Source organism: Harpegnathos saltator, unplaced genomic scaffold (genome assembly GCF_003227715.2).
Source record: "Harpegnathos saltator strain DR-91 unplaced genomic scaffold, Hsal_v8.6 scaffold45, whole genome shotgun sequence".
NCBI lineage: Eukaryota > Metazoa > Arthropoda > Insecta > Hymenoptera > Formicidae > Harpegnathos > Harpegnathos saltator.
This window is the reverse complement of record NW_020230261.1, coordinates 2,020,215-2,038,185: the sequence shown is the minus strand read 5'-3', so window position 1 is coordinate 2,038,185 and position 17,971 is coordinate 2,020,215. Positions and strand designations below refer to the sequence as shown.

At 53.8% G+C, this 17,971-nt stretch overlaps 1 protein-coding gene across 6 annotated transcripts in view; it reads left to right on the top strand.

The window, feature by feature from the left end:
* The window catches only part of Sulf1 (Extracellular sulfatase Sulf1), a 72,861-nt gene that overhangs the window by 1,510 nt on the left and 53,380 nt on the right, over positions 1-17,971 (top strand). For 3 of the 6 annotated variants that reach the window (XM_011145405.3, XM_011145403.3, XM_025301860.1), the window contains exon 1: positions 35-501. The exons of 1 other annotated variant lie outside the window; for it this stretch is intronic. The gene's annotated coding sequence lies outside the window, so the exon portion shown is untranslated. Of the gene's footprint in view, positions 1-34; positions 502-15,568; positions 15,647-17,971 lie in introns of those variants that run through there. 2 more of the 6 variants (XM_011145404.3, XM_025301863.1) reach the window with 2 other exon arrangements.

Sequence of the window (17,971 nt, the reverse complement as noted above, 5' to 3'; positions counted from 1 at the left end):
AGAGAGAAGAGAGAGAGAGAGAGAGAGAGAGAGAGAAAGACAGAGGCCGGCGCGGTTTTCTGGCACCGGCAGGGAGAGCAGCTGTTTCCAGGCTGGATGGAGCAGCAGCGGACTGGCGGCGATTCAGTCTCGTTGCGACCGCCGCGTTGCGAGGACCTGTTGTCGTCGTCGTGAGAGAGACACACAAACACAGAAAGAGAGAGAGAGAGAGAGAGAGAGAGAGAGGGGAAAGAGACAGAAAAAGAAGAAAAGGGAAAGAAGAAAGGAGAGAGCCGGTTGACCGACCGACCGACCACTTCGCGCGGCAAGGGCATTTAACCCCCGTCGTCACGTGCATTCGTTGCGCGCTCGAGGCTTTCGACGGCGGTGCGGAGTCACGAGAGAGGAAGAGGCGCTGGAGGATCCCGGAGGTCGATTGAACTTTACTGGAACAGTCTTTACGGGGCAGTGTCGCTGTCGATGAAAGTCCGGGATCATCGGCTGGAGCTCTCCTGCATATAAGTGAGTGCCTTCTGTCTTCCTTCTCTCCATCCCTCTCTCTCTCTCTCTCTCTCTCTCTCTCTCTCTCTCTCTCTCTCCCTCTCTCCCTCTCCCTTTCTCTGTCTCTGCCTTTCTCTTTCTCTCTTTCCTTTGTTTCTCGTTTTTGAAAAATAACGAAACCCGCCGCCTGAACGCACGTGCGCCTTTCACGCTTCGCTCGCGGCCGATCTCGTCTCGATGCTGGAGGACGCGTGCCCTCGGTAAATCACGTCGGCGATGCGAAAACGCACTACGTGTCAGGGGTCACCGCGCCTTCGAGTCGCGATTCAGAGAGCCGCTTTCTTCGCCGCGCATATAGATTACCCGTCTGTTCCCTAGGTGTCGGCCCGACTTTGCGATGCATCTCTCTCTCTCTCTCTCTCTCTCTCTCTCTCTCTCTGCAAATTTTCGAAAGCTTTGCGTTCCTGAAAGTCGCGATTTATCGCCACGGGCCACGTCCGCGAGCAGGAGCTTTGACGACACCGCTAAGTGGCTACCTGTCAATATAGCGTGCGCGCGACTTCGCTCGTCGGCGGCGAAGGTGCAAATAGAACAGACGCACGCCTCCTCCTTTTTCTTCTGCTCCATCGTCAGCGTGACACACGCTGAGGCCACGTGCGTCGCGCGTAAAAAATTCCCGCGACGCTGAAGAATCCGACTGTGCGCCACGTGCAATCAATCTGAGCGCGTCCTCGAACCTCGGCTCTTTCGAGCGACGCGCACTTCAAACGGAGTTTCCGTTCGAGCCGTTGCGCGCGCGTTCGGTTGGAACATGAGTGTTTACCGTTTGTTTATATTTACTTGTTCTTGTTTGCATAACGTAGAACGCGACAATTTCACGTCATGCCCCCCCCCCGGCGTGCATGAGGAAAGATCGCGCTTCGACGTAGGAAGCGCTGCAGGAAGCAAGCGTAGCTGCTGTGTCGGATATTCTCCAGACGCGTCCGAAACGGTAAAGTTTTTTTCCTTCTCTCGGGGACACCCAGAGAAGCGTTAATTTCCCTCTTGGCTAGTCGAGTGCTCGCGACCGCGACCGTACGGAGCATCAAAGACGCGACAAATAAACGCAACTCGTCGGCTCGTACGTTCGTCAGATCGTTTCATCGATTTTCTATCGGCGGGGGTAATTTGTCGCACGCAGCTGGTCACGTTTTTATACGTCATTAAATTGTGTTATTAAATTAATGAGTTATATGCGCTATTAAATTAATGAGGCACGATAATGCGAATATAGCGCCGGTCACCAGTGACATAATATTGCCGTCGTAGCGGTAAATGTGTTACAAGAATCCGGTTGATACGAGCCCGTTTGAACGAAAGTGGGGTAGGGGGGGTGGGTGGGTGGGGAGGCGAATTTGACGAGAACGCGCGACGAAGAGGCGAGCGACGGGCGATCACGACCGCGAACGCGATTGAACGCATTATTACGCACTTACGCGCATCTCGCACGGTTCATTTGACTTTCGCACAAACTCCGTGCGGCGAAGTGTGCGTTTGCACACAGAGCCAGCGAGATATTTCGAATGCGCGGACAGTCGAGCGGCGGACCGGCCGAATCCGTTTTCCCGCACGGTGCATTCGGACGATGAAAGTTTCTCCACGAGAGAACGCAGACACGGCGAGAGTTCTCCGGCGCTCCCGCTCTGCACTCCTCTCCTCTTGCGTGTTCGTAGGGACACGCGAACTTTTATTCCCGACCGAGGCGGTGAGGAAGTCGAACGCGCGCGCATATGTGTGTGTGTGTGTGTGTGTTCGCGAGAGCCACCAGAGAAAATGATTTCGCGTATCGCGGCCGAAAATAGATCCACGTCGCCGGAAGGCACGCGAAGTCGAGGAAGGACCGAGCGGACGATCGCGATCGCGCTTCCGCGCGTTCCCCGGCCGAGTCGGCCTCGTCGCAAGCTTCTCCGCGCGCGATTTCGCAGTCGTCGCGAGAGGCGTTTTTCCGGAGGTCTAATGGCCTCCGAGCATTGTGCGCCGCACGGTCGCAGCGGAACTCCAATTTGTGCAAAGCACCGTCGTCGTCCCTCGTCGGACTAACGACGAGGCGGAGAAAAAGCCGCGCCGCCGCCGACGACGACAATGTCGTCGGTGATCTATCGGTTCGAAGAACTCGCTTTCACGTGCAATCCTCCGTCGTAATCACCGCGGGATCGGATCCATCCTGGAAGAACGCGGCAGCTCGTCTCGTCTCCGATCTGCCGATCCGTCCCCGTCGCGCCCGTGAATTCGTCCTCGCGAATCGCTCGCGCCGCGCGAATCTCCGTTTCCGAGCGAGTCCAGCCGCGTTGCTAGTCCGCGCGCGCGCGCGGCCGTATGAAGTCATCAGTCATCCACTTTTGCCAGTTTTCCATGAAACCGGCAATAAACGCGCGGCGCGCGCGAGAGCGCGCTGGAAAATACGCGCGATACATTTGTCTCGATTTGAGGGAAAATGGAAATTTGCGGTCGCTCGTCCTGCCACGCCGCGCGCTACGTTGCTTTACGGAATTGAATATCTACGAGATCCTACCTGCGCGCTCGGGACCCGTCAATGAACCCGGCGATGATAAATCCACAATCCATTTTCTCTCTATCACGTTCGCCGCCGCCGCCGCCGCCGCCGCCGCCGCCGCCGCCGTTGCCGCCGCCGCCGACTATTATTGATCGCGAGCGATTCGAGAGGCGCGCCTGACATATATCGCGCTGATTCGATATTAATCCGCCGCGAGCCGATATTCGAATGTGGAATATAAATTTGTAAAACGGGGTCACACGTGCGACATTTTGTAGCCTAAGACGCCGTGTCGGCGATTGATTTAACATTGATATTTGGCACCGCTCCAGCGGCTCCCGATCGCGCGTTCGCGCGCGAATATAGAATAAATTCTTTATTTGTTGACATCTTAAGGAGATCCTTGAACGTTCTCCATCACTATTTTAGTATTCGTTAACCCGAATGTTCTATTGACACGTGCGAGGCTTCGCTCGCACGAAGTCGTCTCATGTCCGTCATTTCTCGTCGTCGACCCGATTCCCATCGGCAAATATAAATTAGGGGATAAATTGGGAAGTCTAATTGAGACGAATAATTGAGAGAACGAAAACAAAACGAAGAGGAGAGTGAGAAAGAGTCGCCATTTCAGTTTGGCCGAGACGCATAAGGAAGACGCGCGTCCTCCTTCCGTTTTTAGCCGTGAAAAGTGTAAGCCGTCGCAAACGGTACCGTGAACGAGCACTTCTCAGTGCACGACAGGTGCGATTATTTTGACACGGCGTAATATAGCCGCCGTTCCGCGAACGAATCCGACATGCGCGCGGCGTCGAGACACTCGCGCGACACTCCGTGGGGCGCTCGACTTCTCGCGAGGATAAGATAGAGATCGCGATAGGCGTGTTTTAAACGAGTTCGCCGGATTACACATGCATGCACACACACACACACACACACGCACGCGCGCGCGCGCACACACAGAAAGAGAAAGAAAGGAAAAAAGTGGAGGAGGCCTATCGTGCGAGCGAGAGCTGCGCGCGCGATCGCGGTCGTTAATGCCGTTTCCGTCGTCGGAGAATGAGATCCAAGTCGGCGAATAGAGAGCGCGTAACAGAAACCTCCTCGCGGCTATTTCCAGCCTAATTATATGTAAAACGCCGCTTACGAGCGGAAACTCGATTTCTCAGACGCCGTAAATTCCGCACGGCCGGGCGGACTTATCTTCATTTTCGATAAGCGCATGAACGTTCATCAGGCGGCCAACGTAACCGCCGCCTCCGCCTCCACTCTGTGGCGCAACTTTGTAACTCTCGAAAGTTCCCTTCGGACATTGAGGCCCCGACGAACACGGATCCGGAGCTTATTTACATAGAAAAATGTCGCTCGTGTCGCGCGGCGGCGCGCCGCGCACATGCGAGCGGCTAAACGAAACGGCAATCGGCGAGATGTGCGCGTCTCGTGTGCCAAATGAAAATCGATATCGGCCGAAAGAGTTGCTCCCGAAGTTACAGTCAAATTTCAACCATCGCTCCCTCGCGCCGCGGGGATTCGCTGCCCTTTGCTCTTCGCTTCGGTAACATTGTTCTCTCTCGCCGGGCCCCCCGCTTCGCGCCGCCGCCGCTTTGGATCGTCTTCGCCCCAGCGTCGTCTGTGACGATTTGCCGTCAATTCGTTAGCTTTCGAAGACGCGAGTCAATTATTATTCGACGCTCGCGATCTTTCAGACGCGAAATCGATGTTTCTCCCAAACAACAAGCGCGCAAGTACTGGAACTAGGGACCAAAGTTGAGCGAAAAGCTTCGATCTCTCCGAACGTTGAAATATTGGAAACGCTGAACTTGTTCGATTTCCACGATCGGTCTTACACCCCGTCCGAACACGAATCTTTCTACGCTAATTTTGCCAAGTAATCGCTAATCGAGTCAGAGGTGGTCGCGACGCCGCTCGTTTCGCGGGAGACACTCCGACATTATTCAACGTCCGACGACTCTAATCAAGTCTGCCGTTCGGGAGAAAGATCTCCCGACGCGCGCGATTCAGGAACGAATCGAGTAAAACGCCCGGTCGCTGAGGTGCGACTCGCCTCGCACCTTTCCAGCTGGATCACGGACATTGGAAAAATGGCCAGCGCTGAGCGCGGCTATCTGAGAAGCGTTAACGCGAAATTCGAGACTGCCGCGCGGATTCGTCATGCTTCGCGTGGCGGTGAGTTGAAATGCAGTTACGACGTAGCGCGGCACCCCGTGGGTGTCGGATCCCGCTGGACGGTTCGTATAACCTGGTCCGAGGCGGACCGCCCATGGTGATCCATCGCGAGGCGCGTCATCGATAGGCCATTTCCATATCCGCTCTGCGGAAAAAGAGCGGAGAGACCTCTGGAGAGACGCGGCGATTTCGTCGCGTCGCGGCGCGGCGCGGCGGATTCGTTCTGCCGCAGGATGCGCCGGCTGAAGCGACGAATGATGATTATCATTATTATTATTAGCGTGATCGCAATATAGCCGCCGGTGTATAAAACGCGACGCGCAAATCGGATCACGCTAGATTGCATATTAAATTTCGTACGTCGGGCCGGTATTAAAAGCGAATAACTAAGCACGGTCATGCACACGCGCGAACGTCAGCGTGAATGAAAATTAATATATTCAATCGAAATCGTCGCGACGCGCACAATGGGCCGCGTGTGCGCGCTCGCAAATGGAGCAGACGACGGCGCGAGATAAAAGTGTAACGCGCCGGCGAGTAACGAACACGACGAATCTCCGGGCTCTCTGGAAGTTTAATGGAGCTTTGCTAATGCCCTCCCTCTCTGTATCTCTCCCCGCCTCCTCGAAAAATATTCTCACTTTTCGTACCGATCGCTCCCTCCGCGCGCGCGGAATTTCAAGGGACTCCGCGCGCGTCGTTACTCGTCGCGCACGAGCCGCTGAGATCCGCTCGTAAATGGCGGGATTTAAACCGTTCTCCCTTCGAACATTCGCGGTTATGTAATAATTCCGCAAGTAGAGCGCGGCTAATGGCACAATGCATAAATCTCTCGTCCGAAAACGCACGCGCGCAACGAGTGGCCCGCAGTTTCCATTCCGATCGCGGATAGTTATCCGCTGACACACTTCCAGCACGCTGGAGCTCGAACCGTGTAAATCAAACGTCGCAGGGGGTGGATGTATCCCAGATACCATTAGATTCTTCGGGCGCAGCCGAGATATCGGGCTATCTCGTCGATTTGTCGTCCCGCGTATTCTCATATACACAGCGCGCCCGTGACCGTTTTCATTGCCGAACGCAATTTTACAATTAGATGTATATTTCATCTTCTCCCCCCTCCCCATCTCTCTCTCTCTCTCTCTCTCTCTCTCTCTCTCTCTCTCTCTCTCTCAGGATATATTTCCACTGCCGACCACTCCGTTATCGGACCGCATGCTGCTCCACGGCGCAACCTCGCGTCTCTTACTACATGTTCCAATATCTTTAACAAAGTACCCCTCCGTGTCGCGATTTATCGTGTCGTTACGGCGCGAAGAACCACGAAGAAGCGGCTCGTTCCTTCAGTTCCCCCAGCGCGTCCCACGCATTTCCCGTTCCCGAAGGGAGCCTCCCTCTCTGCCGTTGCAACCGATATAACCCCGTCCGTCCCTTTCGTCCATTCGTCACACTAACGAATGTCAACCGTCCTCAGCCGCGCTGCTCTTCTCTGGACGCCGCTAACCCCCAAACGTTTCGAGAGGGGAACTTAACACGACGCAGGTAGACGCGGCGAACGAGCGAGTCATTAGCCCACGCCTCGTCCTTGCCGGGTCGTTTTCAGTGTCTTAAGTACCCGCGGTCTCTCTGCGAAACCGCAGAGAAAGAGAGAGAGAGAGAGAGAGAGACCAGCACTCAAGGGCGCGCGTTTCGTTTCGGCGCCACCCCTGTCTGTCGTCTCGACGGCGGCGGGCCGACCACCCCGCTCGGTTTTCTCTTGAAGCGTCTATAATGCGCGATAGAGAGCGTGGTCGTCGCGTCGTGTTGACGATATTCGCGAAGCAACGCCAAACTTTGCGCGAGAGACACGACAGTGGCAAAAAATACAGCCGAGTCGAGCCGTGTGCGCGCGCGCGATGATATCACGCTTCTCGGAGTCGTCATCTCGTCATCATCGGCGGCTCGCGCCGGCGTGTAATTTTAGGAGCCCCGACGGCTTCCAAGTACGTCCGCTAATTTATACGCGCGCTTCCACGACGGCCGAGACCGCCGCGCGCGGCGCTAATGTGCGCGGCCAAATAATTAACGCGATGAGAGTTACTCTCCATCCTCCTCCCTCCCCCCTGCCCCGTGGTGGTTTCGATTCGCGCTCTCCCCTCGCAGCGCGTGATGTACGCGCGTGATTTAACGCGCATAAATGGCGCATTATCGCCGGCCCGTGGCCCGTTAATACAGATTTATTGCTGAAAGTCCGCGGGAAGGAAAGGATATCGCCACTTGTCGCAGGCACGCGCTATCAGCGCCAAGTGGCTTTTCTGCATACCTAATTGTCGCACGCGCGAGCTCTCGCCGGACCTCGCTCGAAGCCGCGAGCGGGTCACGCGCGGAGCGGGAAAGAAAAAAATGGACGCTCGCTCGTGCGAGTAAGCATGGTAATCGGCGAGATAACAGCGAGGGGAGGACAAGATAGATCCACGTAGTCGCGAATAAAATGTAGTCGGTCAGTCGATGTTAACATGCTGACTGCAGCACGCGCCGGCTCTCGTTGATCGGAGATAAGCTTGACGAACGACGAAGTAAAGAGGCGAGAGAGATAAGACGCGGAAATCCGTCGCGCAGAATCGAACGTATTGACATGTTGATTCGTTAATTGCGGGAAAAAGCTTTGCTCGATAATTGCTCAGGATATGTGCATCTTTTCTCTCTCTCTCTCTCTCTCTCTCTCTCTCTCTCTCTCTCTCTCTCTCTCTCTCTCTCTCTCTCTCTCTCTCTCTCTCTCTGTCTCTCGGCGGGCCGTACGAGCGATTTCTCCAACGCAATTAATTGAAACCTCGTACGTGACACGATGAGATACAGCGGCGACCGCCGCGCACTCGACGTGTTAAATATAGATATACGCGTCGTAGAGACGAAGTAGACTCGCTATATTAAATATATATGTCGGACCTAGCGGACTGACGACTCGATAAATCGTGATTGAACGTAAACGCGCCGCGCCGTGATCGCGCAATTGACATCGAGCGATAGCGCGTCGAGAGTGCGTGTCTCTCGCTGCTCCGTCGTCATCGAGGGAGAACGGATACCTCGGCGCGCACGGCGACGTCACGAGAGCTCCGAGAGATACGTTTCTGCAAGTTGTCCGCCGTATGGAGTAATTAATATGCGAGCGATTTATTAAAGCGTCAGCCCGCCGCACGACAGAGAGGAGAGAGCCAGTCACCGCTGCTGATGAGCTGCACGATCTCGTCGTGTTCTCATGCACCGCGATATCATCCCCCCTCTTCTCCTCGCCGCGCCGTTAAGCGCGAGGATTACGCGAGGACGCCAAGTGTCGTCATCGTCGCGGGCAGACGGATTTCTCGCTACACCGGCGCGGCGATAAGCCGCCGTAACGATAAAGTTCATTGCCGCCGCGCGCACCCGGCGATCCTCGCCCTTTCTCGTCGTCGTCGAGACGGACGGGGCTGCGTCGCGCGAGTCACGTTGCGTGAAACCGCGCTCAACGTTCACCGCGAGGAAATTCGATTGGAGTTCGTGCGATTAGTCCGAGTCGCGGGACTAGAGAGAGAGAGAGAGAGAGAGAGAGAGAGAGCCGTTTGTGTGCGCGAAGCAGATGGGATACAAAGTAACGTCGGAGACAGACGACGACGGTCTGTCAGGAAGCGAATGAACGTCTCGTTATTAATAATTCGACCTACCACCAACAATTCGATCCGGACGATCCCGCGACGTAATGGCCACGCATGTAAAGCTTTAACGATGGATGAAGTAATCCCGAGCTCTCGTTTTCTCTCTCTCTCTCTCTCTCTCTCTCTCTCTCTCTCTCTCTCTCTCTCTCTCTCTCTCTCTCACACTCTCTCCTTTTTCACTCTCCCGCAGCGACTGCCGTCGTATCGCAGCTCCGTCGCCGATCCCGATATTTTCCAAACCGTATATCATACCGTATTACCCCTCGGACATACACGTACACACACGTACACACCTGCGCCAAGTGCAAACATTCAATTATCGGTAACGCAATTTTTGCCACCGCGGTTTTATGCCACGTCTCGCTCCAGAAACTGCAGGGTCAGGATATCCTTGCCATAAAATCCCGTCTTTTTACGAGCGCACTCACGCTATTCGCTTTGTACCGAAAATAACCTTTCAGGCATTATAACAGCGCTGAGCAGAGAGAAAGAGAGAGAGAGAGAGAGAGAGAGAGAGAGAGAGAGAGAGAGAGAGAAGGGGGAAGGGGAGAAAGGTGGAGAAAGAAAGCCGGAGGGCGAAAGGAAGAGCCTCGTACTAAGGACTTATAAATATCTCGGCTTCAAGTCGCTTCTGGATCTGGAAATAGTTGGTGTATCGCGCTTAAAATCGCCCGTAAATTTATTTCTGGAGTCACGGAAGCTTCTCGCACGCGTGCGAGCGGCCGCGCGCTCGCCGGCCGACAGATTTATTAACGATCGTCGATGACAATAACGATATTTACCCGGCGCAGTCCGCCTGACTGAGGCGCGCGCCGAAAGCCGGACACTTTCGACGAGTCGTTATCGAGCCGGCGATAGCGGAGGATTACTCGACGCCTCGCCGAAGCGGCCGAGCGTCTTCCGGGATAAATAAACCTACGACAAACTGCACACCCCGGAGTGCATTTACAAGCGCTCACGTTTGCTTACGCGCGCGCTAATGACACGCACCGGTGCGTCCGTCCGTCGGCGTCCCGCTTACATTTGCCCCGCGGATGACGCACCGCCGCGCGTCTTGTCTCGACGAGGTGTTAATACACTCTGTGTCGGAAGACGTGTTCCTTTTGCTCTCACGTGCACGGGAGGGAGAAAGACCGGCCAAGGACATGTGACAAGAAACGAGAAGTTGGCTTTGATCGACGGGGACAGGGCTTCCGTCTTTTTCAAGCTGAACTCAGAACGTCAGGACTTGTCGTTCCTTCCTCGGCGGAACACAGTGAAGCCTGGCCGTCGTTGACCGTCGCGTTAAATTCAAGCTACTCTTCCCCTTCCACGTGGGAAATCGAGCGGACACAATCGTCGGGGAAACACCGAAACGCGTTTGAAGGCTGATTGAAGGAGAGGTAGGGGAGCCGGAAATTCAAAAAATTGTGAAACCTTGCGTGGAAGTAAAGTAGTTCATCCGTAATGCAAAACTATTCTTTTGTGCGTGCGGAATCCCAGTCTGGAGGGGGGATGAAACCACCCTTCGAAAAAGAAAATCATTTTTATTTTTAGCGTACATCCTTCAAAATACGAAGGCATATGCAAAAATGGTTTACATGAAAGTTGTAGTGTATTTCATACTCTTCGCAACTGTGTATTCAGATTTTGCGAAATTGGAGGAGGAGGGGGGTTTCAAAAATGTTTCTCAATTTTAACAGACACACGCTGAAAATGAAAATGATATTTCTTTCTCGAAGAGTCTGAGGGGGTGATTTCACCCAGACTCAGACTGAATTCGGCACGAACAAAGAATAGTTTTGCACAACGGATGAACTACTTTACTTCCACACAAAGTTTCATAAATCTTTTGAATTCCGAGTTCCCTATGTTTCCTTGTGAGTATCCCTGCTCACGCCGCGTTGGGCGCGAGCTAGCTGACCGTCCTTCCTCGCTCGCATTGTGCTCTCGTGTTCAATGTGTCGTGATCGAAACAGTCGTCGTCCGCATGTCCGCGGTCCGAGAAAAATCGTGGAGGGCCAATGGCCAGGCCGGCCTGGCGGCGTAAGGTCGGCGCGACGAGAGAATACTGTCCGACCATATGTTACCGAAACGTGGTCAGCTGTTCGTGACGGTGGTCGAGCCCGTCGCGGCCAGCGACGGGGCAGCTGCGCGGGCACGTCGATCGGCCATTTATCAATCGCGTCGTATCGACTTCATCGATGCGATGGGATCGACCGGTCGCCGTCGCAGTCTCCGTCCCCCGCGGCGCGCTCGATTCGGAGAGCGCGGCTACCGGATGGGGATGGATATTATTACACCGTTGGCCCGGGGGGGATAACTCGTGAAATGATGCGATCGAGAATCGAGAATCGGCCACAGGCGAACGATTCTATTCGCGTGTCACGCTCGGCTTGCCCGAGATGCCTGCCGAAGATACGCCGAACACCTCGTAATTTACGCGACGAAGAAGAGAGGGCGCGAGAGAAAATGTGTCCTCGCTGTTGGCGGCAATATTGGATATTATCCAATTCACTCGCGAGACTGCCTAAAACCTTCGGGTTCATCGAAGCGCGTTAGGCTCCATTAAAGTCGTCAGCCCCCCTCCCCCCCCCTCTCCCCCGCCTTGGCTGCTGCGTCCTCGCGCGCGTGACTCATGCAAAGTACACGAGAGGAGAAGCACGGTTATCGCCGGTCACGATACGACGGTCGTTCGAGTATTCCTTCCGAGAAAGAGCGAGAGAGAACAGAGCAGAGACCAGGGAAGGGGAGGGAAAAAAGAAATCAGAGCGCGCTCTCACCCCCGGGGGAAAGTGCAGGGATCGTGCCGGATGTGACGCGTTTTGCCGGCCGACGTGATTTATGGTACACTCCATTTATGTGTGTGTGTGTGTGTGTTTGTGCGCGCGCGCGTTTTGAATGGCTCATTTGAAAATTACACGCCATTCTCGCGTCACGTTGATGCCGACTACTCGGACGTCTGGAAGCCCTTGCGTGACCCGCCGTACGGAGTTGCATCAGTAGCCTGCTTCGGTTCGCACGACTCGCGGTTGCGAGCCGAGCCGAGCCGAGCCGAGCCGAGCCGAGCCGAGCTGAGCCGCGAGCTCGCGAGAAGCCGTCTCGCTCGCATTTCGGCTAAGTAGCGCGGCTAATTCAGCGTCTCTCGGCTCGCCTCGCTCGACTCCCGCCGGAGCGTGTTCTCGGGGCGTCCCCGGGCTTTGCTGAAGCGGACGATCGCTCTGTCGCGGTCTTCGACCGACCGATGGCTGTCAGGTGTGTGCGTCTGCACGCGCGGGGATACGTGTGCCTCTTCTGGTTCTGTAACCTCGATACGTGATATTTTGTATCGCGGTCGTCAGCTTAGAGACACGTCGTCGTCGTCGTCGTCGTCGTCGTGGGCTCTCGAGAGCCTCACGGAGCGGTCCTCTGGGCAGTTCAGTTTGCCCGGTAGCGCGCGGCTTGATCCTCCGTGGATAAGGCTCGAGTGGAAATTCGATTAAGATTCGAACTGATTTGTGGAGGTAATTGAGACAAATTATGCCTCGCAAACGCGGCCGACTGACACCGAAGGGTGACCGATGGTGATCGCGATCGAGCCGAATGCGCGGATTAACGTCGCTTTGCGGCGATCGGCTCGCGAATTATCCGGTTCGTTAGCATAACTTGCGCAACTCTGTGTCTCACGGTGGCGCGCTAACGTACCATTAAAATTATGACAGACCATCAGTTATGCCGCGCTGAATTTTACCGCGAGCGCGACACGCTGCGCGATTTCTGGCGTCAGCGGAGCGTGCGCCGCTGAGGAGATAATCCGCGAGGACGCAGGATCCGTATCTTCTCTCCGTGTATCGACGAATCGAATTGCAGAGAGACCAAATTGCAGTGCGGACGCGCGATCAAAGCACCGACACGCGACGCTAAATCTCGACACTCTTGTCATTTTGCTCTTCAAACGCGCGTTTAAATTTTAAACTGCGTGTCTCAACTTTAAACTCGTGGCGCATTCAAGCGGCATTTTCTAGCGGCAACTTTAAGCCACACTTAAACTTTCCGTACACAGGATACATGTACACGCGTCGCGCGCGCACTTTGAAAGCTCAAGTGCTCGTATTTGGAGGGCGATACAAGGAAAGAACAAGGACGTCGAGAGCCGAATCGTGCCCCGCACGCATTCGCGCTTGCGTTTTACGCGCGGACGAGAAAAACGACGGAGGAGATTAAGGGGGTGGAGCGACTCCCCCCGCTGGCACTTCGCCGACGCGATAATCGCTCGTTTGCAAATTTCCGCGACGCGCCGGCAAACACGCTCTGCCCTTTGTCGGGCAGATCGACAATTATCGCGCGGTTAGAAGAACTTTCCGCCGTGCGCGCGCGTGATTATCTCATCGCGCGGCTGGCTGATATTACGAAGCCGTCGGCGGCTTCGCTCGCGAAGCGGAATGTACACATCTCGCTGGAAAACGAGGGAGGCCGCCCGAGGGGCGGTTCGGTTAATCGCGCGGTAATAATCGCGCGAGCTACCGTATTCAGCCGCCGTACGACAGGCGAATGTCTGAGTCTGCCATTACGACAATTGCTATCCACTTAAGTCACTTTTCCACTCGTACGTGCGCGGAGCCCTTTTCCCCGCCGCGCCCGTCCTTCCTTCCTTCGCGGTCGCGCTATCACGTCTCGCAATTAGCATCCGCCGTAAATCAATGCCGCGAAATGAGTTTCCTTCTTGTTTTCTTTTCTCGCCGGTCCAGGTATCCGCCGCGTCCTGAAAGACCTGGACACGCACGCTCGCGACGCGGAAACGCGCGCAATTTTCCGAGCTCGCGTAACGCGTACGTTCGTAAACGCGCGACGAGGAAACGAAGATTTCTCGACGAGCGCGAGTCAGCCGGCGTGGGGCAGGTGGCGGGGGGGGGGGAGGGGGAGAAGAGAGAGAACGAAGGTGGAAATTATTTATTCGCGGCGCCTCTCACCGGCGAGTCACGCGAGAATAATAGACGCGGATTAACCGATTAAATCTGATCCGTTAACTCGACGTGTCCGGCCGCGCGACAATGGTGACGTGTGCGGGGAACTCACGAGATACCACGCCGCGGAGCGCGATAATTAATTGACCCGGAGAGCGAGACGAATTCGGAAGTCGTGATCGCCAATCGACGGGCCTCGCCGCAGCCTCGCGGATTTCGACGTGTGCGAATTGCGCCCGTGCGCAATTTTTTTGCGAGCGGGAAATCATTTTTCCGGTTGGACAACTGGGACAATTGAGACAGTCGGCGTATGTTTGCGCGCGCGCGCGCGTGTGTGTGTGTGTGTGTGTGTGTGTGTGCGAGTGAATGTGTGTGAGAGAAAGAGAGGATATCGCGTAACGCGCGACAAGACCGATTACGACGCGCTGCTGAACATTTCTATTACTCATCGATCGCAGAGCTCCTACGAGCGACACGCAGTGCGATTGATCGCCGTTATTGTTGTTGTTGTTGTTGTTGCTGCTATTACGTCCTCGATCGCTCGCTCGCAACACGGTGACGGTCGTGTTCTATCGCGCGATCGTTTAATTTTTCCGTAGCGCGCGCGCCGTTAAGGCCGCCGTAAAAGTTGGCGCGCGCTCGCGTCGATAAATTCGCCATGCGTATTCATAATCCCCGCTCGTAAACAAGAAGTGTCCGCGCATAATTATCGGACGAATGTCGCGGGCCGCATTGTATATGCATATATCTTTGACTAACGCGACTGCGCGTGCACTAGGTGGCGCCAAGGAATCTTAATTGGATTTCTAGTTTTTGCATTTTCCTCGCCGGGATCGCGTTGCACAGCCGACGAGAGTCGAGTCTCTCCCTCTCACTCGGACTCTTTTCTCTCCCCGTCTCTCGCGCCGTTTATTAACATCGTACAGCTCGGCGCCCGCGGAGCGTTTCCATGCGGCTTCATCTAAATGCCCCTTCGATTGCAAAATGAGTGTCTTGGGTTCGCCCGATGTTAATCCTAACGACAGATTTATCGATCGGCGCGCGATCTTGGCAGAGGCGACCTACCTTTTTCTCTCTCTTTCTCTCTCTCTCTCCCTCTCTCTCTCTCTCTCTCTCTCTCTCTCTCTCTCTCTCTCTCTCTCTCTCTCTCTCTTTATCTCTTTCTCTCTCTCTCTCTCTCTCTCTCTCTCTTTTTCCTCGTCTCTATCTCCGGATGAGACTCGAGGGGAAATCGCTTTCGCAAGTTTTCGTTATCCGTTAATGAAAAGAGATTCGCGGATAAAGTTTGCCCGTGTCGCTTGCGAGTAATGCAATTTTCCGCAATCGATCGCGCGTGCGATTATTCCTATTTTACGCGGCCGGCGGCGACTGATAAAGCGCCTCCGGGGGAGGTGGTATCGGATTATAAAGCATTTCGCTACGAAATCCGATTTCCGGACGATGTCGCGAGTCGCTTTGATTCTTCTTTTCTCTTTCTTTCTATCTGCGTCGCCCGATCTCGGTGCCGGGCGCCGGGAATGCGGCGACTGTGTCGCCGAGTTACATAAATAAAGTTACTTATCGGTTTTTCCTCTCATCGAATTTCCCGCGCGCGGCCGGGGGGTAAGGGGAGCACAAGCAAACTATTAGCATAAATAAAGCGTAAACTGCGGATTGGAATCCCGGCTCTCGCGCATCCGCGTTGATTTTCCCACGATGATGAAAAGGAGAGACAGAAAGAGAGAGAGAGAGAGACAGAGAGAGAGAGAGAGAGAAAGAGAGAGAGAGAGAGAGAGGAGGCGGAGGCGGAGGATGAGAGGCGAGTCGCGGCTGGTTTTCATCGAGCGCACGTGACAAAACGTTTGGCGTCGCGATTCCCGGTAAGTCCGCTTGTATCCGCGAAACAAAGCCGTTCGGACGAGCGAGAAAACGCGAGTTGCACCGCGTACGGGATGCTGGCGCGCATTCCGCAGCTGGTGCCGCCCGTAATGCGTCCCTCCCCCTCCCGCTCTCCTCCTTTTCCCCCTCCTCCACCACCACCACCACCTCCTCCTCCTCATCCTCCTCATCCTCCTTGAGAACGTGAAAATAGCTTTCCCACGAGTTACCAGTTCAATCCCGACATTTATGTCTTTCTTAACTCCTCTTAACTCGCCGGGGCCGATGTAACTCCGACGTTTCAATGCGGGACGTTCGAGTTGCGCTGCGCGCCGGATTAATTTATTTATGCGCCGTTTCGACAGCGTGGCCGCTGATTGTAAGATATGGAGGATTTAATCGACAGGATGTGTGTGCGCTCATCTTCGTGCCGTAGTGGCGCTCTTGGACGTTCGCACTTTAACGTCTTCACGTAACGTTCGAGCGCACCTCACTGCATCTCACGATTCTCCTGTTTAATCGTAGCGCCATTAATGATTACGGACAACTTTCTCTTTTCTTCCCCCGTCCCTTCCCTCTCTGCCTCTCTTCTCCACCTGCACACGGCCTGTCCACAAATCAGACACGCTTGACAAAAGTCAAGCCATTATTTATTAACATGTCCCTGCATTTGTCGATGAGCGTCCCGGGCGCACGAACTACGGAAATTGTGACTCACGATTGGATGCAACCTGACTGCCACGTCGGCCACGAAACCGGCGGCGCGCCTTTACTTCCATCTGCTGCCCGTCCGCTACCCGAGTTCCTTATCTACCTGCGAACCGCTTTCTATAACATAGCTGTGTGAATTCCTCGAATTCTTGGGCACTAAGTGCCGTATTAGAAATACATCCCTCTGGAACCTTCGGAGGCGTGCGAGGATAAAGAAGCCGGTCGACTCTGCCGAGGCGAAAAATCGGACACCTTCTCAAGCTGCGACTAAAACTTAATGGAGAAACAATGGCTTGATTTTCGAGCAACGTCCGCTCGGTCCCTTGACCTGGTCAAAGGAAGGACTCCGTCCCTCGGCTGATATTTTACGTGCACGAAATTTCAAGAAGAGAGAGAGAGAGAGAGAGCGCGCGCGCGCGCGCGCGGCTATATATACATTTTCGATATTATGCAATCGTCGCGATCAAAATACACCGCGGATGTCGCGATATATCTAGCTCGTTACTTCGCATTCGCTTAGCTCGCGTCGCATCGCGCGCGCCCGCGGAAATCGATCTCGGCGTTCGTAAAGCGCCGCTTACTTTTCTCTAGTTAGTCTGGTCCGTCGACGTTAAGACGTTCCGAAGTCGGTCGGAGGAGTAGAGGAGGCGAGAGACTTCGACATCAGACAGATTCGCGAGCAAAGTCGGCCGCACGACGAAACAAATGGATACGCGAATTATTCTCAATCGCAACGTCGGCCTGACCGGACCGCCGCATTAATCAAACAGTATTCCTAACACGTTCATTGCCGTTCACGCGATATCGCGTGTTGCGGCCCCTCACCAAACGGCCGTTCACGCGATTGTTTTTTATTATGAGTGACAAACCAGGACCCTCGAAAAGACTCAGTTCAATGCCAGTTCAATCGTGCAAAAAAACGACTAAAAATAAATAAAAGAAAAAATAACTTTGGCCACCACACGAAATTCAAATTTTCAGTTTGGCAATGAACGTGTTAATCGACATGCGAGATCGGCGCGTCCAAGCGGATGTACACCCAAAAAAAGTAATTTTAGAATAAGCGGAATCATCTAAATTTTAAAGGATTTTACTCTTATGCATGATCTCAAGAGGATTCCTCTAAAATTAAGAGGGAAACATTATAAACACATAATTTTCTTAAAGTTAGAGGAATTATATGTTGTATGTATAATGCAAATCTTATTGATTTTAATATAAATTTTGTACACAGATTATTTAATCTTTTTTTAAGAAGATTATTATTTATTCTTACTGTATTTTATTCTTACTAGTTATACGTTCCTTTATAGGGAAAAGAGAGAAAATTATTATGAAACTGGTTCAATCCTTTTACTTTCTGCTCGAAAAGTAGGAAAGAACATAAATTTGTAATTTTAACTACTCTAAATGGCACTTAATATGGTGTGCAACGCGATATGATAAATGGATATATGTGTGTGTACTTACGCTGAAATATGAGCCGGTATGTCTTAAAGTTAATTTTTTCCAAAAATTCTTCAACTTCGTGCACGACGAAATAACTGGGAAGAACAATATAAACTGAATAACGATCTCTCTTCTTTTCTCCTTTGCTCTAGACGTTGTCCATAAAA